The sequence below is a fragment of the Lactuca saligna genome, chromosome 7 (genome assembly GCF_052625555.1).
Source record: "Lactuca saligna cultivar CGN05327 chromosome 7, ASM5262555v1, whole genome shotgun sequence".
Lineage (NCBI taxonomy): Eukaryota > Viridiplantae > Streptophyta > Magnoliopsida > Asterales > Asteraceae > Lactuca > Lactuca saligna.
The window spans coordinates 40,671,523-40,695,639 of record NC_136423.1 but is presented as its reverse complement, the minus strand read 5'-3'; the positions used below and the strand labels follow the sequence as shown (position 1 = coordinate 40,695,639).

The 24,117-nt window shown below is 37.5% G+C and overlaps 1 pseudogene; it reads right to left on the bottom strand.

Moving 5' to 3' along the window:
• Positions 1-7,414: 7,414 nt before the first annotated feature.
• On the bottom strand, positions 7,415-13,536 carry LOC145006853 (uncharacterized; annotated as a pseudogene).
• Positions 13,537-24,117: the final 10,581 nt, after the last annotated feature.

Sequence of the window (24,117 nt, the reverse complement as noted above, 5' to 3'; positions counted from 1 at the left end):
GTGAACTTAAAGAAAACGAGAAGATCTATGAGTTTCTCATGGGACTCGATGATGATTTTTCAATCATCCGTACACAAATACTTGCTATGAAGCCAGCTCCATCCTTGGGGGCAATATACCATCTAGTGGCTGAAGATGAGCAACAACGAGCAATTTCTAAAGGATCAAGAAGAGTTGGTGGTGAAGCAGCGACTTTTCAAGTGAATTTAATAGGGAAGAAAAACGCACGAGGGCAAGGAACTCAATCAGATAGCAAGCGCATTCCAAAGACATTCAAGCAAAGTATTGACTAGGCAGAAAATTGCACCTTTTGTGAGAAAGAAGGTCATAATAAGGATGGGTGTTTCAAGAAGATAGGGTATCCGCACTGGTGGCTCGGGAAGAAGGATAAACCCAAGCCGAAGGCAGCTTGCATGGAGATGGGTCTTAGTCCTATACTAGGGCTAACCGATGAGCAATATCACCTCTTTGTGGAACACTTCAAGGAGGAGTCATTTAATGAGAAAATTCCGAAGGGTAACTTGGCAGGTAGAGAAAATCCTTATGATGGATGGGTCGTTGACTCGGGTGCTACCGATCACATCACCCATAGAAGTGATCTTCTTGATAACAAAATCACTTACACAAAGGAAGCACCCATCATCATTCCTAATGGTGACAAAATACCTGTAATTGGGGAGGGTGAACATACCCTTCCAGGAGGCCATAAGATTAATGGAGTCCTGCATGTTTCGAATTTCAATTATAATTTATTATCTGTGAATAAGCTTGCCAAGAACTTACATTGTGCTATAACCTTCTTTCCTGATTTCTTTGTGATGCAAAAGTTAGTAACGAGGGACTTGATTGGTGCAGGTAATTGCATTGGAGGACTATATCGAATGGGGGCGATGGAGAAGAAAGATTTCCTTACTACCTTTGAGGTTTGGCACAAGAGGCTAGGTCATCCATCACCAAAGAAGATTTCTAGTTTAGGGTTTGTTAAAAATGTTTCAAAAAATGCTCAAGTTGAAGTGTGTGATGCTTGTTTTAAGGCTAAACACACAAGGCTTCCTTTTCCCATTAGTGAAATAAAGACTACAAATTGTTTTGATCGTATACATTGTGATGTGTGGGGAAAGTATAGAACCACATCTTTTTCAAACGCTTATTATTTTTTTGACCATAGTAGCTGATTTTAGTCGATCCGTATGGACATTCCTTCTCATACATAAGCATGAGGCTAACACACACCTCATAAATTTTCACAAGATGGTCAAAACGCATTTTGGGAAGGAGATCAAGCGTATAAGGTGTGACAACAGAGGAAAATTCGTCTATCATAAAATGCATAGCTTTTATGCACAAGAGGGAATTGTCTTGGAGACTTCTTGTCCATATACACCCCAACAAAATGGGGTGGTTAAACGCAAGCATAGACATTTTCTTGAGACACCACGAGCCCTTTGTTTCCAGGGCAATCTTCCCAAGGCTTATTGGGGAGAATGTATTTTGACCGCTACTTACATGATCAACAGGCTTCCCTCGAAGGTGCTCAATGGGGTCACTCCCTATGAAGTTCTTTTTAATCAATCACCCACTTATGATCACATGTGAGTATTTGGATGTTTGGCCTACTATTGAAGCACAAAAACCGGTGGAGACAAGTTTGAGCCACGAGGTAGACCAAGCATCTTCGTTGGTTACCCACACGGGACGAAGGGCTACAAAATTTATGACTTGGAGTACAGAAGGTTAGTAGTCTCAAGAGATGTAAGATTTCTAGAACATGAATTTCCAATGAAACGAATACAAGAAAGTAAGGAGACAAATGAAGAAGATGAAGACCTCTTTATCTTCACTGATAAGGAGGTCACCACGACTCCGATTCAGCATCCTTTCATCGTCGACAGCCACATCCACGATGAAGCCTAGGATCATCACGATACTCTCGAGCTAGATAATACTACCATCGATGAAAACAGCGAACTCGTGGAGAGTGACAATCTTGAGAACCAAGAAATCAGCAACACTGATAGCAACAAAGAGACCAGAACTCGATCTCAGCCAATTCGCTTCAAAGATTATGATGTACAACTGCTTCCTTTGATAAGTCATCCGCAACCCGCTGCCAATCGATTCGCCTCCATGGTACATCCTCTCACTAATTATGTCTCATATGAGCTAAAGTTCTTTCATCAGGCTATTAAAAATGCCTGATGGAAAGAATCCATGCAAAAGGAGATCCAAGCTCTTGAACAAAATAACACTTGGGAACTTACATCGTTACCCTCCAGAAAAAGAGCTATATATTCCAAGTGGGTCTATAAGATAAAGTACAAGCTAAATGGAGATATAGAACGCTACAAGGCCCGTCTTGTTGCTAAGGGTTACACCCAAATGGAAGGTGTGGATTTTCATGACACCTTTGCCCCGGTGGCTAAGCTTGTAACCGTGCGTGTTCTACTCACTATAGATGTCCAACGTGACTGGATCATACACCAGTTAGATGTTAACAATGCCTTTTTACATGGAGATTTGGACGAAGACATTTACATGAAGATACTGCAGGGTTTTAGAAAAGACAACGAAAAACGAGTCTGTAAACTCAAAAAGTCTTTGTATGGGTTAAAAGTTAAAACAGCCTCGAGAAATTGGTATAAAAAATTTACTACAACCCTCCAAAGTCTAGAATTTCGACAATCTCAAGCTGATCATTCACTCTTCGTTCATAAGCTTGGCGACACCTTTGTGGAAACCCTTATTTATGTGGATGATGTAATAATTGTTGGTTACAACAAGAAAAAGATAGAGCATACCAAATCTAGACTTGATGCGAGTTTTAGTATCAAGGATCTCGGAACCTTGAAATATTTTTTGGGCATAGAAGTGGCTCGTAAAAACTAAGTTTTGGTTCTTAGTCAACGAAAGTACACCATTGATGTCCTAGAAGATTCGGGTTTTCTTGGATGTCGACCCAGCAGGTTTCCAATGGAACAAAATTTAAAATTAAATAAAGGAGAAGATGAAGATCGGGTCGATGCTAGCGTGTATAGACATCTCGTTGGGAGACTCTTATATCTTCAAGCAACCAAACTTGACATTACTTATTCCGTGAATGTTCTTAGCCAATTTGTCTCGGACCCTAGACAAAGTCATTGGAATGCTGCTATGCGAGTACTTCGTTATCTCAAAACTACTTTGGGACAAGGTGTGTTGTTACCAAAGACCGAGGATGTTGAGTTGATAGCATATAGCGATTCGAATTGGTTGGGTTTTCCCTTTTCACGAAGGTCACGAACGGGGTACATATTGCTCTTGGGAGGTGCACCGTTTTCATGGAAATCCAAGAAAAAATCAGTTGTTTCTCGATCCTCAGCTGAAGCCAAATATCGTACAATGGCTACTACTGTAAGTGAAATTCTTTGAACCCGTTGGTTGTTGGCAGAATTTGATGTTGATTTCCATGCACCAACACCTCTTTTGTGTGATAATGAATTCGCCCGCAACATTGCTCACAATCCGTTGTTTCATGAGCACACCAAGCATGTCGAAATGGATTGCTATTTCGTACGAGAACGTGTTTTGTCAAAGGAGATTGTTCCTGTCCAGATAAGCACTCAAGATCAATTGGTTGACTTGCTCACTAAGCCACTTGGTTCAGATCGTTTGAAGTCGTTGTCGGACAAGCTGGGCATTCAGAATCTTCATGCTCCCACTAGAGGGGGAGTAAAGGAATCTAGATTATTCAAATGAATAGATAATCATACATGTTTCGCATTTATCTGTTTGTTTTTCATTATCTTTTACTAAATTTTAGGGTCTCAGGATATATATATATATATATATATATATATATATATATATATATATATATATATATATATATATATATATATCTTGTTTGCTTTTGTTTTGAAGTCAAGTTACGTAATGAATAAAAAAAGAGCAGAGCACAAATTCTCAATTAGATCTTTTATATACTACATAATGCGCAACAAACCCTTGTAACAGTTATAAGTGGTGGCGGTGACCGAGTGATGCTGGTGGTGTTTTTCCTATGGTTTCTCATTATAAGCTACACGCAATGAAGGTGTTTGGCAGTGATCATGACGATTTCGATGATGAGAGACGAAGATTTTACGTATCTCACGGCTTTGTGGTGGAACCCTTAAAATTAACAGGAACTAATATTATAAATTAAAAGTAAATTAATAATCCAATAAAATAATATTTAGTATATGAAGAAAATAATAAACTAAAAGTAATAATCCAATAAAAATAATTAAAAAAAATTACAAAAATTAACTAAAAGAAATTAATAATTTAATAATATAATATTTATAAACATATAAATATTATATATTTAAAACTATATGTATTGATATATAATAATTCAATAAAAAAGGAACTACTCCAACAATTTTTTTTAAAAAAATCAACTAAAATAAATTAATAATCCAATAAAATAATATTTATTAATATATAATATTGTATATCAAATATAATGTTTATTAATATATAATACTTCAATAAAATAAAAAAGAATGTATGCTAAATGGTCCTTATAGTAATGTAAAGATAAAACTACGTAAATGATCCTTATAGTATGGTAAAGATAAAACTGCGAAAATGATCCCTGAAGGTAAAATTATCATTTTAAAGAAATTAACAACAAAACAGTTAAACTTAACGGATAAGAGACTAAAACGACAACAAAACTTTTTGAAAATGATCAAATCTGTAACTTTTCAAAACATTTGAACCGTAACCATATAAAATAATAAACCATGTGGATCATTTTTATAGTTTTGTCTTGAAAATATATGTTAATCTCGGTGGGTAACAATCGAAAAATTGTATAGTGTAGATCCAGAGTGACATAAATATAATCATTAGTAATTTCAATGGCATCCTAAGGCTTTTAAAAAAATATCAATGGTATATTATGGATTTTAAAAATCAACATATGCTCTCTTTACCTCACATTTATATCGTCATTGATTGGTTTGACTTTAAATCCCAATATTATTTATAATAGTGCCCCACCTTCATTAGAACTAATATGTGTATTTTTTTGCTTGTTCAATCCTGAACCACAATTTTAGCATGCAATTATTATCGAAAATTTCTAGAATTCTTTTCAAAGTATTAGTCGCTAAACCAAGCAGATATTTATTTCTTAGGGAAAGTTATAAAAAAAAAATCATTATATTATCATAAAATCTCGATTTTCACACTAAGTTATTTTTTTTGTAACTATGTAACTCAATGGGATTAATGCAGAAAAATCTCATTGTTTTGTGAAAATTTTTAATAAAGTTCTAAAAGTTTTTTTGAACAGAAAAGTCTGATTATTTAAAATTTTCCCAAAATAATAAGATCTTTCCGCATAAAACTTGTCACTATATTTATAATTTGAGAAATTAAATTGATTCCTACTTTTTATGCCTACAAATGTTCCTACTCAATAAAATTATGACAAGTATCATATTTCCATATTTTTTAAACTAAATCATTAAAACTATATTAGGAATATATCAAATACAATTAAATTGAATGGTAATTTGTCATAATTTTAGTGGGTAGGAATAATTGTAGGAATAAAAGGTAGGAGACAATTTAATTTATCTTATAAGTTTGTTGCAATATCAACAAATTGACCGATTCATCCTATTATTCTGTTACTCTATACCAATTTTTCCCGATTTGCAATAATGTCACTAAGTTTACAAACTTCCAATTTTGGCACCGAGTTTAAATTTGCAAGAAAGTCACTGTATTACCACACAATTTCGATTTTGACACCAAATTTTTCTTCAATTATGTGAGCATTTACAATTTTGTTACAATGTCAACCAATTGACCGATTCAAAAGATTTATTGTGGTTTAGAAGCTCAATTTAGAAGCTAGATTTTTACAACAGATCAATACATGTCGATCATTAGTTCAAATTCATTTACAAGTTAGTGAAAGGGTATAGCTATCCATTTCGGATATGTTATTATGGTTTAGAAGTTCAATTTGTACAACAAGTAAATGAAGATCCTTACAAGGTCGATTTAGTGGTTCAAACTTACTAAGCATGTCGTGAATCGACATTGGGGTCTACAATTAATTATTGTACAAATCAAGCTTGTAAACCATAATAACATCTCCTAAAAGGGTGGGTATGTCTTTTTCATTGACTTTTAAGTGAGTTTGAACCATAGATTGACCTTTAGATGCCATTTGTGAAGAAATACTCTGACAAAAGTAAGGACTTCAAACCATTTTTGTTGACTTGTAAGTGAGTTTGAACCATTGGACCAACCTTTATTTATGTGTTGTATAAATCGAGCTTCTAAACCATAATAACATCTCATGAATTGATCAATTGTTTGATATTGCAACAGGATTATAAATGTAACGACATAATTGAGAAAGAACTCGGTGTCAAAATGAAATTGTGTGGTAATATGACTTTCTTGCAATTTGAAACTCGTCAAAATCAAAATTTGGTAAACTTAGTGACTTTATTGCAATTTGGGAAAAGTGGTTAACAGAAGAACAAGGAGAACCAATCATTTCGTTGATATTACAACAAAACTGTAAATATAGAGACATAATTGAGAAAAAACTAACTCGGTGCCAAAATAAAAATTTCATGATAATATAATGACTTTCTTGTAATTTACCCTATTTCTTATTCTCTCGACCATAATTCACTTTCCACAATTATGTATTTAATTATATATTATACTAGTTGTAAGATCCATATACTACACATGTTAATTAAAAGAATATAAAAAATCAAACAATAACCATGTTTAAAGTGAAATTTCAAAATAAATACTACAAAAAATATGTCATTTAGTGGCATACAAAAAATGTCACTAAAAACCCAAAAAAATATCACTAAAGGCTTCTCAAAGAATCAGCAACACACTTAATAATTGCCACTAGAAATGGTCCCACTAAAACCTTTTAGCGGCACATTTTGTTTTTGCTGCTACAGTTTTTAAGCTTTTAGTGACACTTTTTTATTTGTCACAGTAAAACAAATTTCTTTTGTGGCATATATTTTGTGCCACTGAATCTGATTTGATTTAATAATTTAGGTTACTTTTAGGTACACATTTTAAGATTTTAGTGACATTTTTTTATGTGTCACAACAGAAGAAATTTTTTTGTGGTATATATTTTGTGCCATTAAAGCTCATGTGATTTAAAAAATTCAAGCTACTTTTAGTTACATATATTCAAATTTTAGTGACAGTTTGATTTGGCATAATACAATTTCATCTATAATATAAAATAAAATGAATAATTAAATTGAAGCACATTGACACTAATCAAAGTTTCATTGTTTTTCATCAATATCTTTTTAACTTTTTGAATTGAATATATAGGTAAATATCAAATATGTCGAACTACATGCTAAACATAAAGTAATGAACAAAAGTTAAAACATGCATATAAAAATAAAAAACAAAAACATGATAGCTTGAATAAATTGTTATGTCATACTTTAAAAAACCCAACCCAACCAACTTAACTCACAACTATACTTTATATTTTGAGAGCCTCTCTTTTACAGGTGGTTCCAAAGTTGACATACACTGCTCCCATGCTCCATTCTTTAGTATTTGTCATACATACAATAAAAAAAATTAAATATAATAATAAAGCAAATTGTTGGAAATAACAAGTATTTTAGTCTTTTTACAATAATATACTTTATGTTATACGTAATAATAGCAATACATAACGTGAAACATGTTAACAGTAAATTAATCATTTACCATAATAACAAGTAATATACTTAAATCGTTTAACCATTAATACCAATATGTAACATATAAAGCACATCGCCCATGTTTGTATAGCCAAAATGTAAGTATTGCAATTAGGTGTAAATTGCTGATACGAGTAGAGAAATGTAGATAGATTGCTATTATGGGTAAAAAAACTATTAATGAAAAAAAGAGAAAGATGATATTCATACCTGTTTATAACCAAGGAGCACCTACAAAACATCATTGTATAGCTCCTCGCTTCTAATTTCCTGCAAGTGCCAAGTGTATGTCAAAATAATATAAGTAGATGTGTGTGTGTTTTGAAGAATAAGAATGGTTGAAAAAAAAAAAACTTACATGCCAACTAGCAATGGCTCTACATAAGAAAACAAGTGAACTTAAAGCCCATGATGGGTTCACTTTCACCTGAAAAACAAAACAAAACCAAACATACATAAGTTTCTGCTTCAAAAGTCAAAACCAAACAAAAACAGATATGCATACCATTGCACATAGACCTCAAAAAGCATCCTCCTTTTCAATATCATCCTGAATCATGTTAACATTAAGAAATTTAAGTATGTCAAATGATATTTAAGTAAAATATATAAGATAGGTTGAATTTGTAAAAAATTTGGGACTTACATGGCTAAAGCAATACACCATGCTTGCATGAAATGCTCCATGTGAGGTGATACAAGCTCAGGAAAAACCAATGCAAGTCTACCCAGGGTGATTGCACTATTTTCAATCAGTGACTTATTAAGCCCCTGAAAAATAACATCAACAGATACTAGATGATGATTCAGATAATAAACAAAATTATATAAAAATGAAGCAATAAAACACAAAGCAAATTTATCACACCTCTCTGTGTTAAAGGATTGGGACTAAGCATGATATTACTCATATTTCACAAATACAATCGTAAAAGAAATACAAATTATCCATCTAAGATAGAATTGTCATCATCTATATGGATCAAGATAGTCAAATAAGTTAGTGATAATCATAAATTCTCTTATTTAGTCATATTTCTAACATATGTAGAATTGTAAAATTTATTGTATTTTTAAACTGTAACAATTGTTGGTATGTTTTTAATGGACCAGGGACCTCTCAAATAACAAGTAATAAATTCTTAGATGATCTAATGGTGTCACAGATTGTGACAAAGAAATGAAGATGGAATTTGTAAATACGCTTATTTGAGAAAGTCAAAATGCAATCAACGGTTCTAATAATCGAAAATTATTGAACTTTTAAGGGTACTATTGGCATCCTCTCAAAAAATTTATAAACCCTAGCAGTTTGGGCAATGATTTTGCAACAAATCAAGTAGTATACAACTTCAATTTTACCAAAAGATGAAATTTGTAAATAAGCTTATTTGAGCAGCAAAAATACCTAACCGTGAGTTTGAGGATGCATCGGCGACGATCAAGGAAGTGGTGGCTATCGAGGAAGCGGCGGTGATCGAGGAAGCGGCGCCAATCAAAGAAGCGACACTGATTGAGGATGCAGCGGTGACGATCGAGGAAGTGGCGACTATCGAGGAAGAGGCGGTGATCGAGGAAGCGGTGTCGATCGAAGAAGTGACACCGATTAAGGATGCAACGGTGACGATCGAGGAAGTGGCGGCTATCGAGGAAGTGGCGGCGATCGGAAGCAACGATGATCGCGAAAGCAGCAACCCACAGGCCGACGACGGCGTGATGGTCCGACGACGACGAAGAGAGGGTGGTGATAGTGTATTTAGATCATCGTCGACGAAGAGAGGGTTGTGCGTATCATTATTTTAATTGTAAGTGTGGTTTTTGTTTTATGTACTAGTTCTTAGTTTTTTCACGGGATTCTAATTTATCGGGAGTTATTGAACAATAGACGAGAAATCGATAAGAGAAAGTGGTGGTGTGGTTGAGATAGGATGGATAAGTGGGGCCACGCTTGAGTCATCCGTTAAGTTTGGATTCACTGATTTTTTTTCTTTTGATATTTTAATTAAATAAAAAATCTACATAAAATTGAATAGAAAAACATTACATGGATATTCGATGGTTATAATTAATAATTTTGTTTTTATTGTTAAATTTAATTAATCAGCAATTATTATGTTTGAATCCCTTTTTTAAACAAGAAAATAGATAAATTAATGGAAATTATAAATTAATCCCAAGTAAAAATCGGTTTTGGTTTTCAAAATAATAAAACAACAAAATCAAAATTTAAAAGTATTAACATAATAAATTTCCAATATGTAATAATAGATTTAAACGAGAAATATAAAATAAATTGTTAATATTATAATTAAATATTTTAGTAATTATAAGAATTATTTATACGGTATTTTTAATAAATAAAAAAAGTTTTAGTGGTATATCTAGTCATTATGCCATTGATAACTATGAAATTTAGTGATACAAAAAATTAAGTATCATTAAATGTATTAATTTTTTAACGGTATATAATAAGTGTCACAAAAACCATTTATAGTGGCACATTAACCATATGCCACAAAAAATATGTGTCACTATATGTCATTTAATTTATTTATAGTGAAATACAATTGAAATAACAAATAATTAAGTAATTTAATCTACGATAATAAAAAGTTATTGACATATGTTAAAGAATTGTCGTGGATCACCAATCTCCAAAGACTTTGTTAATACAACATTATATATACTATTGATAAGTTTACATGATTGTCTAAAATTAAAAATTTTATTTCATCTCTTCGAATCAACAAATTGCAAAGTTATAATCCGTATACTATATAGTTCATAAAGTAAAATAACACGGACTATAAAAATCACAATAATTAATAATAAATTTACAAACAATAATAAATCTTAACACATATATTTTAAAGATTAATACATATACACATTAACAATAATAAAAAAATATTTTAAAAGAAGAACATTCAATTAATTATAAAAACACATATATAAATATATATTTCAAAACCAAGGACAAACAATAAATATGTTTTATAAATATTATCCTTAAAATCTACTATTATGTAATCATGATAATAAAGATATTTAATTAGCATGAGTTAGGTTATTGTTATCGATACTATGTAAAATAAATAAAAGAAGTCGTGATTATGACTTAGTTGGAGCTTCTGAAAGAAAAGAAAATGGAAAAGAAAATGATTTTGGTAAATTGGAAAGAATTACAAATCAACTATTCATAACAACAAAAAAATGGTATTTAGTAAACGACATATTAGTATCAACGAAAAAAAAAAAAAGTTGATTTTGAGTAAGTAATTATTATGAGTGTTTTTGGAAACGGTAAATATATATAACATTAAAATGCCACCACGATTAGCAAGTGGCCAACAGGTGGGGCGTGATAAAGTACAAATATTGTTTACAATTGATCAAGATTATAAAAATGGAGAGACACTCCGATCTACCCAACTACCACATCTGATAGAATTTCTATATTTAATCCTAACGTATGCTTGGGAGATGACATTATCCGTGATCTTGGTTGGAGGTGTGCCATGATTATTGAAGATCTTGTTGTTCCTTGCTAGCCACGTATACCAAAGAATACAAAAGAGAATGACATTAAGCTAGCTTGCTCCTTTTCTGTGGACAGTGACCCCGTGCCACCTTGAAATCTATGAATTCTGACACCGTTGAGAATTAACTACTCGGAATGCCACACCACTTGAATACCCAATCACGAGCCTCATATGCCATGTTACAACAAATTAGAAGATGGTCTTCGGTCTCCAATTCAATCCCACACAAGGAGCATAAACAGTTTTGGACTAAAATACCCACTTATGCTAAGTTGCTAGCTAGCGGTAATCTATACTGCACAACCCTCTATACGAAGCATCTCACATTTATGGGAATTCCTTTATCCCAACAGATCTGAGGTCCACCAAAACTTTTGGATTGTGAGTCAATTAATCTTCTCGTTGTGCTCCGAGTACTTGCCATTTGTGTTTGGATTAGATCGAAACCCCATTATTATAGTCGAACTAGGAAGACTTGAGATTAAGGAACATAAATTTGATAGCTTAAGGAGATCTGTCGAGCCTCTTAATTGAGATTTCCATTGCCACGGCAAGGTCGAGTTACAGATTCTTTCACTGAATAAGCATCATTTTTTATTTTGTAACTCATACAGTCTTGGGAATATTTCTTGAAGAGTTATACTTCCGCACCGGATATTTTTCCAAAATAAGGCATCCATATTAGAATGAGTGATTACCGAGAGCAACATGTTGGGGTCAAGTTGAAACTTAGGCATACTTATTTTGTTGCACCAAGCACCTAGAATAGATTTCTTTACATGTATGTTATCTATATATTTCTTCCATAGATTATCTTTTTCTATCTTTAATCGTCACCACCATTTATTCAGAAAGATATCTTTTGTGCCATTAGACTTCCAACCCCAAGCCCACCTTTCTTTTATGAAGGATAAAACTGCAAATTTGGTCCCTGTGATATTCAAAAAACTTTGGATAGGATCCAAAAGTTTTCAACTTGCATGGAAGATCCAAAATCAAGGTTTTTCTCGGTTTTTAGTCCAAAAAAACTTAAAAAGACGTTTATGTCCTTTTGATTTCTTTTCCCTTTTTCTATAAGTATTTTAATGCTATTTTGACTTTTAAAAAAAAAAAAGAAAAAAAAAAGAATTTTCCACCCCCACCCCCCACCCACGGTACTCTCTCTCTCTCTCTCTCTCTCTCTCTCTCTCTCTCTCTCTCTCTCTCTCTCTCCCTCTTTGACTCTTTCTCTCTCATCTGCTTGATCTCCTCAAGACTGGAGTCTAATGAAGAATCTTCATAATACCCTTTTTCCTTATCATAATGCCCACCAAATTCCTTGTAAGAATCACTCAAGTTGTTACGATGTTGATCATATACACCAATAGTACTATGATACTCATAATGGCAGCTCCCATCGAAAATAAAACTACAACTAGTTTGATCACCTCTAAAGAAGACAAGGGTAGAACTGTCTTTTACCTCCTACTGGTAAGTCTCCGTGGAAAGCAGACCGAGAAATCCATGATCTTATGATTGGAGAACTGGATGTAGACGATTAGCAGCATTAACTCTAGGGCTAGATGGGATAGATAAGTTTTGATCATGGTAGCTAGAAGTATTTGTACTGTACAAATATAATGCAGAAAACGATATTGATGATGATAATGGAGCATTAACATTGATATTACTATTTTGAAAAATCGATTGTGATGGGTAGCTGTAGTTTGTTAAAGAACCGAAACATTGAAGATGTTGAAGAGGTTTTCTAAGTTCGGGTAGGGTGATTAAGCTATTCATCATCTTCTTCTTCAATTTGTGTTCCAGTAGCTCTTGATATCATTGTCTGTTGATAACTGGGCTGCCATTATTGACCACCTGCACATTAAGTTATTCAAACTTTTAGATTTCTGCATATATGTTCACATATGAGAGATCTTGACAAAAATCTCCATTTTTGCATGCTAAATACCACAAAATCGCCCTTAATACAGAATCTTGAAAAAGAAAGTGTACCTACTACCAATGCTAGCAAAGAGGATACATATAACTTTATCTTCATCATCAGAAAATTCACCATGTTTAATGTTTGGTGTTAGATAGTTCAACCATTGAAATGAGAGAGAGAGAGAGAGAGAGAGATAGAGAGAGAGAGAGTACGGTGAGGTAAGGGTGGGAAATTCGTTTTTTTTTAAAGTGAATATATCATTAAAATATTTATAGAAAAAGGGAAAAAGAAATAAAAAGGGCATAACCATCTTTTTAAGTTTTTTTGGACCAAAAACCCAGAAAAACCTTGATTTTCGAACTTCCATGCAAGTTGAAAACTTTTTTGACCCTATCCAAAGTTTTTTGAATACCACAGGGACTAAATTTGCAGTTTTGTCTTTATGAAGCTACAATCTTTTCCCAAGAGAACCAATAAATTCTCTATTTTGAATCATCACCACTTCATATTAATATACGCCTCAACTTTTTCAAATCTTCAACTATGCCATTCGGAGCTTTGAGGAGAGAAATTAATATATAGGTAAACTATTTTGGATTGATTTTATTGATGTTAATATCCCCCAAATGATATTGCTTTTTTTCTTTCCAAGTCGCCAACCTTGATTGAAATTTCTCAATGATCGGTCTCCAATGTTTTTTCAATGACATGTTCGCTCCAACTGGGACTCCTAGATAAGTGAATGGGAGGGTTCCTTCTAATTAGCCTAAGACTTGTACTTGTTCATATAGATCGGATGTGGGTACTGTTGGATTAGGTGTCTAAGTCCATAACTATTTTCGTATGTACTTGACCCGATTATGAGCATTATCCTTTTGGGTTGCCATCACCATAGCAATTGATAGGATGAATTAAGGAGAAAGAGGATTACTTATGATTTATTAATATATTATAAGAATAATATATTAAAGGAGAAATCATATTGTTTAATTAATATTGGTCAAGAATTAATTAAGAATTAATTTTGTGGCTAAAATAGATTAATTAAGTAAAGGGTACTGGTACTGTAATTATAAGATAGTTACAAAGTTGGGCTTAGGATCCATAAAGAAAGCATTGACAAATTCTATATGGAGGTCCATATAGAAATCATCCAAGGGCCTTCTGGAAGGGTCTTTAGGTTGCTTAAGGATTAAGCAGTTGGATTAGGGTTTCCTAGTTGATAACCCTAGAAGCCTAAGTATAAAAGGAACCCTTAGGCAAGCCAAAAACATCCCTGACCTTCTAAGAGAAACCCTAGGACTTTTTTGGTGCCTCTTCCCTCTCTCCTTGTTCATCTTGTTGCTTATGGTGTTTGTGACTCCATTAGGGGGGCAACATTTGAGGAACTAAGCTTTCAGAAGTCAAGATCAAGAAGTTTTGTGATTGTTATTGCTACATAACAATCTAGGTAAGATATAAACCTTAATTTTCGATTATAGTATGCTAGATTTAGGGTTTATGAGCTTTGGATGATTATTGCATGTACAACTAGATAAACTAGATCCAAAGCTTTAGGGTTAGCATGTGCACCATATGATTAATGTAATGCTCAAAACCCATCAAGTACTCCAATGCCCAATAGTCTAGACTTACGGAAGTTAAACTTTAAACCATAGCAAATGTGAAAACATTTAAGGATGCGTGCAAGATTTTTAATACATTTTTTTGTGCCATTCACCCACAAAAATTACATCATCATCATAGAAAAGGTGGGAAATGGATAGACCGTTGTTTGGTACATTAACTTCAAGTACAAGTTCTTTTTCCCAAACACTTTTAAGTGCCACATTCAAACCTTCCATTGTGATGATGAAAAGAAAGGGGGATAAAGGATCACCTTGTCTCACTCCTGTAACATCCCGAAATATCAAGAGTAGAGTTGAAGGGCTAAAAGAGTAAATTGGGAAAGAGTGACTCGGCGAGTCCATGTGCGGACTCGGCGAGTAGAGTCGCGACCTGGTCGCGTGTTAAGTGGCCGACTCGGCGAGTCAGTGTAATGGACTCGGCGAATAGGCGCTGAGTGGAGAAAACCCTAATTCTCGGGGTTGAGCCTTATATAAAGATCACTATGTTTTCCTCCCAGCCTCTTTATCACCCCTTGAGCCCCAGAAAACCCTAAATCACGGAGAAGCACCATTGTTGAGTGGATTGGAGCTTGGAGAAGTAATGGTTGAAGGAATTTTGGGAAGATTGAAGGCTTGGAGCAAGGGGATTTTCTTGGATTCGAATTTCATTGCAGTTGGGGCATCACTTAGAGGTAATATCTCGTTATTGACCTGTTGTTATGTTGTTTCTTCATTTTGGGGTTTGTGAGAAATTGTCTATGGATGAAATGGGAAGTCTAGAGGTTAGATCTGAGGTTGCTACCTCAGATCTGGAAGGGAGAAGAATCAGAGAGCATGAAAGTCCCTGTGTTAGAGTGTTTAGTGAAGCTTACATGTCCCAAACCCTAGCCCCAATGTGCAAACGGCTTAGATCTCTTTGGATTCACGTAAAGTTTGCCACTTTACGTGATGAATGGGTTGTAGGAGGCTAGATCTATGTTTTGGATCAATTGCATGGCCTGGAGTGCTTCTGAATGGATTCGTAACGGTGGTACTCGGCGAGTCACATGGGTCGACTCGACGAGTTGCTTGAAGATGGCCTGGAACTCGACGAGTTGGAAGAACAACTCGGCGAGTAGGTTGAAGATAGCCTTGGACTCGACGAGTCTTGTCGAAGAGTCCCAAATATTCTCTGGTTGAGCCGAGAATCGGTGAGTCGAGGGATGACTCGGTGAGTCGAGTGCGAGTGGACTCAGAGTTGTTGGACTCGGCGAGTCTCGGGGTGACTCGGCGAGTTAGGTCGCAGATTGAATAAAGTTCTGATTATGGGAACTCGACGAGTCACAGGGTTGACTCGGCGAGTAGGGTCAGTCAGGGGTTGACTTAGACTGAGGACTTTGATTTCGACCAAGGGTTGGCCGTTGACTTTTAGGGTTTGGTCAGCGATGTGGCCTTTGGGCCAAGAGAGAGGTAAAATAGTCTTTTAACCATAAGAGGGTGTTATGAGAGGATTTATTCTAGTCTCGAGAGTTATATTCATGAGAGTATTTGCCTTACGTGTTAGGCGGTGGCGAGTTCGAGATTCAAGTGTGGGGATATCTACTTCCTGCTTGCCAGGTGAGTCTTCTCACTATACTTTACCTTGAGTAGGTAACCAGAGTTATGTGATTAGAGTATTTGTATGCTATATGTACGTGATGTGTTGTACTGCATTATTTCTATGTGATTTATGCTGTGCATGTTTATAGAGTTGGAACCGAAAGGTTCCCAGAGTTAGAACCTGAGGGTTCACAGAGTTTGGGTGCACGGACCCACAGAGTTATAGCCTCGAGTGGCTAATATGTGTTATGTGTGGTATTTTGGGGAACTCACTAAGCTTCGTGCTTACAGTGTTTTGTTTGATGTTTTTTAGGTTTCTTTTAGTATCACGGGACGGCACCGGCTTGATTGTACACACCAGAGAAAGAGTCATATTTTGGAGGATCCTGGTTTTCTATGCAAGTGAAAATGGAGTTATGTTTTGTAAATCGACTATGAATAAGATTTTAAACAAGTGTTTCTAAGAGTAAAATGATTATTTTAAATGAAAATTTTGTCTTGAAATTTACGGTGTTACAAGTTGGTATCAGAGCCTTGGTTTGAGGGATTCGGATGCGCCTTCGGGTAAATCTGGACTCAAACTGAGGAAGTAAGAAAAGTTTTAAGGAAATAATTTTCTAAAAACGAATAAGGGTTCAAAGAGGAAGCAAGAAAGAGCAGTGTGTACAATCAGCCAGAGCCCGAAAGGTGATTTCCCAAGATACCCTTATTTTGTGTTATGAGATATTTATGATGCACTTTATGAGATATTATTGCATGCTAGAGACAGGCTAGGTATTTCATATGTTAGGACTAGAGTGGCCTGATTTGTGATGCCTTAGCCTAGGACTCGTTGTTATATGTGTTATGCTTTTGAGTATGTGATGAGTGAGAGTATCCAGTTAGAACCCATGAGGGGTAGAGTTACAGAGTTTGGTGGTACTTTCGAGGATGAGCCGAGAAGGTGGAGTTATCACAGAGAGGGAGTCCTATGTATTCTTCGATGCTCGAATGCTGCTTGCTTTGTGCTGTGGAACTCTCGATGATGGGAGTCAGCTACCAAGTGAATATGACGATATTCAGGAGGTAGATGGCTGGCATCATTAGGAGCTCTTCAGCAGCTGATAGCAAAGAAGGGGAGGACAATGGAAGAGCCTAGGGAGTAACCCTAGCTAGATGAGTGCGCTTGCAGAGTAGAGAATTTCGCTGGGGAGCGAGCACGCGCGATGGGATTAGTGAAAGGGCAGGTCGAGCAGCTACTTAGAAGCTCTGGGATGGTCCGTATGGAAAGTATGGGTAGATGTGGCAGGTAGTATGGGCCCGTACTACTGAAAGCAGAGGACCCATACTTGATACAGGGAGTATTCTGAAGGTTCTAAGGAGCGGATTGAGGAGTGATGTTATGGTTCGGGTACCATACATCAGAGCATATTGAGGAAGTGATGTTATGGTTCGAGTACCATACATCAGAGCAGATTGAGGAGTGATGTTATGGTTCGGGTACCATACATCAGAGCAGATTGAGGAAGTGATGTTATGGTTCGAGTACCATACATCAGAGTAGATTGAGGAGTGATGTTATGGTTCGGGTACCATACATCAGAGTAGATTGAGGAGTGATGTTATGGTTCGAGTACCATACATCGGAGCGGATTGAGGAGTGATGTTATGGTCCGGGTACCATACATCGGAGCGGATTGGGGAGTGATGTTATGGTTAGGGTACCATACACCGGGGCATATTGAGAAGAGATGTCATTGAATGAGTACCATGGGTCGTAGTGAAGGATGTTTGTGGTTCTCTGGTTATTCGGTTATGAGTAAGTTCGATGAGGCGTCCCTTGAGAGGGGGATTGAGAGCCCCTCAGAGTATTTTAGTAAGGAGTCAGTGAGAAGGGATAATTTCGATCTGATTTGGGCAATCAGTCGATAAAGGAGATGTCACCTCCTATGATCGGGGAGGTACTGATTATGAACGTGTGAAAAAAAAATGAATGAGGAGCATGATGTTTTAGTTTTGGGTTTAGGGGTAAACCCTACAGGTCGTCATTGACGATGATTTCCCACCAGAGTATCAGGTAGCATGTGTGCCGCGAGGCAGTGATCTATCATGAGCAGATAGTCAGTTGGGACTAAGATAGTCAAGGGCCACGCTATACCTAATTGAGTTTAGTCGGGTGTACGGTAGTGGTATCAGCGAGAAGTTCTTGAGGAGTTCACCAGAGGTTCAGAGTATATGAGGTCGATTCATTTCCTTAAGGGGGGATTATCGGGCGTTGTGTAGCACTTTCCGGGGGCAGGTGCGATTTTGTTGGAGAATATAGTTATGGGTTAGTTGCGTGCTATTTGGTAATGGTTCGAACCCTAAGTGGGGGAGAACCGGGTGCCGTATGTAAGAAAGCAGAGATTTGTCAAGAGCAGGTATAAGTGGAGTATATAGATATGCGGTAAGAAATCATGAGACCAGAGATGTCGGTGATCGAGGAAAGGGGTCAGAGTGAGTTAATGCGGGAAGTACTTGTTTGAAAAGGATGAATGTCTCCACGACAGGTGTTTATTAGTCAGGAATCTGGTATTGGTCGGTGTTGGGGCAAGTAGATAAAGAATGATTGGGCAGCCAACTCCCGGGTCGGTATGCGTATCCTTGTTTGGATTTTGAGCGGTGGGAAAAAAGGGTTTCGGAGAACTATCAGTGTATTTCGTAGCGTTAGTGTTTCTTCGTATTGCAATTGAGAAATTGAATACACCGAAGTTGCAACTTGGGAAAAATGAAGATCTAGTTATGGGGTTCAGAGGGAATGTATTATTGCATCTATATGGTGCTTGGGGCAGGAGATCTGTGGTTGTGGCAGGATCTTGTGATGTTCGGTGGGGGTGTTCCGAGGTATCCGGGTATTGATATCTTAATTTCGAAGTTATTCGCGAATCTTGAGTTGAGACGACTTGTGGTATATCAGGTATCTATGGAACTAGTGATAGCCCTTTGAGTATGGGCATCCAGGGAGATTACTTGGGAGAGTGGATCTTCGCAAGGGTGGGCATCTGTTATGACGATTGCCTCCAGAGTTTGTGATGAATATTCGAGACGAGTATGGGTAGCCGCCTATGATAGTCTGTGGAGCACGAGCTAGTGGAGTCAGAGGGTGTTGTGATACTGCGGGGAGCCGTAGTACTCACTAGTCAGAGGGTGTTGTGATACTGCGGAGAGCCGTAGTACTCACTAGTCAGAGGGTGTTGTGATACTGCGGAGAGCTGTAGTACTCACTAGTCAGAGGGTGTTGTGATACTGCGGAGAGCCGTAGTACTCACTAGTCAGAGGGTGTTGTGATACTGCGGGGAGCCGTAGTACTCACTAGTCAGAGGGTGTTGTGATACCGCGGGGAGCCGTAGTGCTCACTAGATGGCAAGAGAGTGTGATGATGGAATGTTCTCCGATCAGTGTATGATGTGGAAGAGTTTTGGGCTTGAGTAGCCCTAGTATTGAGTTTTTGGAGCCTGGATGTTGGACCGGGGGTGAGACTGGGGTCCCCGTCTCTGTCGGGGAATGTGGTGAGATGGCAAGGGATATGCGCAGCAGAATCCAGAGATCAGAGTGGAGACGATCCTCGGTTGGATTGTACTTTCTTGCATAAGGAAAAGAGAATTTCCTGACTTGCGTGTCACGGGGCCGGGATAGTGGTCACGGGGAGGAAGTTAGTGGGATATTTGGATCATGATTTGGGTGACCTTTGGAGGCTCAACTGTGGAGTCAAAAGCTGACCTGATGCCCAGTCTCGAAGAGGGATATGTGATGAGCTAGAGCTTATCCTGATGATGTCGGAGGACACCTCAGAGGGAGTGAACGATTCAGACGCTCAAAGACATGCTTCGGGCATGTGTATTAGATTTCGGAGGGTGTTGCGGCACGTATTTATCCTTGGTTGAGTTATCCTATTTCAACAGCCATCATTAGTGCATTGGTATGCCACCCTTTGTGTTGTTGTATGGGAGGAAGTGTCGGACCCTCATTTGCTGAGGAAAGTGTCGATTCGTGGAAGTGGAAGTTGTAGTGAGAATGGATGATGTGGAGTCTGATGGTCGAACATTGTGTCTGTGACAGTGGTATGGAATGACATCATGATGGGATGTCTGCTGAGGATGCGGAAGGGATTCCGCGGGTGTAGAGCCAAGAGTCTCAGGATGGATGTAGGGATGGAGTCTGGGACTCCCAGCTTGATTCTGATCAAGGGTCGTGTGCGTAGTGGTGGTGTCTCCTGGGGACGTTAGAGATGTCATCAGTGCGACGGGTTCTCCTAACCCGAGAGTGCGAAGGTTGGTGCGGCTTGGGTGCTTGAGTGCAAGAAGAGAACTCATGAGATTTGCTCTGGGATTGAAGAGTGGGCCTTTCTGTCGTCACGAATTGGATAGGATGGGATTTGGATCGGGGATCCGATGGTTCATGGCTTCTAACCTTTATGGGTCAAGTGATTGTTGAGATTTGGATCAGTGATGCTTCATGGGTAATTCTCGGATCGTTGAGTGTGGTTATCTGAGGGTACATCCGGTGCCCGGTTCGAGACAGTGGTCAGGACACCGTAAGGAAAGGGAAAGTGTGTTCGAGTTTCGATGGGTATGCCTTGTAAGAGCGGGTCCGATTAAGGCCAGGTGGCACGTTGTGGGAGTATTTCTGGAGTTGAGTTGTTGTAGGCTTCGAGGGCGAAGCCTAATTTAAGTGGGGGAGAATTGTAACATCCCGAAATATCAAGAGTAGAGTTGAAGGGCTAAAAGAGTAAATTGGGAAAGAGTGACTCGGCGAGTCCATGTGCGGACTCGGCGAGTAGAGTCGCGACCTGGTCGCGTGTTAAGTGGCCGACTCGGCGAGTCAGTGTAATGGACTCGGCGAATAGGCGCTGAGTGGAGAAAACCCTAATTCTCGGGGTTGAGCCTTATATAAAGATCACTATGTTTTCCTCCCAGCCTCTTTATCACCCCTTGAGCCCCAGAAAACCCTAAATCACGGAGAAGCACCATTGTTGAGTGGATTGGAGCTTGGAGAAGTAATGGTTGAAGGAATTTTGGGAAGATTGAAGGCTTGGAGCAAGGGGATTTTCTTGGATTCGAATTTCATTGCAGTTGGGGCATCACTTAGAGGTAATATCTCGTTATTGACCTGTTGTTATGTTGTTTCTTCATTTTGGGGTTTGTGAGAAATTGTCTATGGATGAAATGGGAAGTCTAAAGGTTAGATCTGAGGTTGCTACCTCAGATCTGGAAGGGAGAAGAATCAGAGAGCATGAAAGTCCCTGTGTTGGAGTGTTTAGTGAAGCTTACATGTCCCAAACCCTAGCCCCAATGTGCAAACGGCTTAGATCTCTTTGGATTCACGTAAAGTTTGCCACTTTACGTGATGAATGGGTTGTAGGAGGCTAGATCTATGTTTTGGATCAATTGCATGGCCTGGAGTGCTTCTGAATGGATTCAGAACGGTGGTACTCGGCGAGTCACATGGGTCGACTCGACGAGTTGCTTGAAGATGGCCTGGAACTCGACGAGTTGGAAGAACAACTCGGCGAGTAGGTTGAAGATAGCCTTGGACTCGACGAGTCTTGTCGAAGAGTCCCAAATATTCTCTGGTTGAGCCGAGAATCGGTGAGTCGAGGGATGACTCGGTGAGTCGAGTGCGAGTGGACTCAGAGTTGTTGGACTCGGCGAGTCTCGGGGTGACTCGGCGAGTTAGGTCGCAGATTGAATAAAGTTCTGATTATGGGAACTCGACGAGTCACAGGGTTGACTCGGCGAGTAGGGTCAGTCAGGGGTTGACTTAGACTGAGGACTTTGATTTCGACCAAGGGTTGGCCGTTGACTTTTAGGGTTTGGTCAGCGATGTGGCCTTTGGGCCAAGAGAGAGGTAAAATAGTCTTTTAACCATAAGAGGGTGTTATGAGAGGATTTATTCTAGTCTCGAGAGTTATATTCATGAGAGTATTTGCCTTACGTGTTAGGCGGTGGCGAGTTCGAGATTCAAGTGTGGGGATATCTACTTCCTGCTTGCCAGGTGAGTCTTCTCACTATACTTTACCTTGAGTAGGTAACCAGAGTTATGTGATTAGAGTATTTGTATGCTATATGTACGTGATGTGTTGTACTGCATTATTTCTATGTGATTTATGCTGTGCATGTTTATAGAGTTGGAACCGAAAGGTTCCCAGAGTTAGAACCTGAGGGTTCACAGAGTTTGGGTGCACGGACCCACAGAGTTATAGCCTCGAGTGGCTAATATATGTTATGTGTGGTATTTTGGGGAACTCACTAAGCTTCGTGCTTACAGTGTTTTGTTTGATGTTTTTCAGGTTTCTTTTAGTATCACGGGACGGCACCGGCTTGATTGTACACACCAGAGAAAGAGTCATATTTTGGAGGATGCTGGTTTTCTATGCAAGTGAAAATGGAGTTATGTTTTGTAAATCGACTATGAATAAGATTTTAAACAAGTGTTTCTAAGAGTAAAATGATTATTTTAAATGAAAATTTTGTCTTGAAATTTACGGTGTTACACTCCTTTTGTGTTGTCGAATTCTTCGGTTGGAGACCCATTAAAGATAATTGATGCTCCAAAAGATGAAAGACACCCATGAATCTATTTCCTTCGTTTGCAACTGAAGCCAATTTTTTCGCCCATGAATATTGTCACAACCCCGAACCAGACGGCGGAAACGTCCGGGGGCTTGTGCGTGACTTCATCTTGAAATATCATTACAGTGAATATAATTGAAACATAACATCATCATCATCACACATATAATATTACAACATTCATTGTTTACATCGAGTAATGTATTTGAATATTACATGCCAAAATAGTAAGAGTATGATGAAACAAAATATCACACAATATCCATTAGTTTGTTTCGTTCATCCTGCTTCAACGGTATCCTGAGAATACAAGTTATTTTGAAAACGGTCCACATAAAAATGTTGGTGAGTTCATAAGCATGTTTGTGAAAATGATTTGTATAACTTTGAAAACCACCAGAAAATCCGATATTTTCTGAAAAATTGTTTAGTGTGTTTGTGTTAGATCTTGTATTAATGCATGTATGTTATTGTTTATTTGACTAAAAAGGTAAAGAGAATGTAGAGGATGTAAGAGCGCGTAAAGAGAATGTTCCCAGACAACCCGACGTTGCCTAAAAAAAATGTCGATGTCTTCCTTAAACTTCATAACGTTAATTCCTCTAAGCGAGCCGTCATAACCATACTAAATAATGACAATTTCACGTGTCTTGGCGTCGTTGGACGCCGACGGAAAATAGAATAAGGTTTTCGTCACCCTAGACTGAGTAAGTCTAACTGTAGCGAACAGCTGAGGTGTGGGGTGTCAACCCCGTATAGATCTATACACAAATCCCTGTTCTCCCTTCAGGAGACTCTGGTTATAACTACAGGCTACGATCATACACTTAATAGGTGTCAACCGATAAAAACTCGCTAGATCCTTAATCGAATTTACGCGAAGAAAAATGTATAAACTCATTCTAGGACCAATGATCCATGTAAGTGAACCACTAAGGCGTCGCTATACATGTAAATCATTTCAAGACCCAAATGGAATGAGATTATATAAAATGGGCCCGAAATATATATGACAGGACAACTAAGGCCCATTTCACATATGAAGTATTTACAGGCCCAAATAGCACACAAATAGTATCCAAGATCCGTCGCACATGTTAATGGGTCAATAAGGCC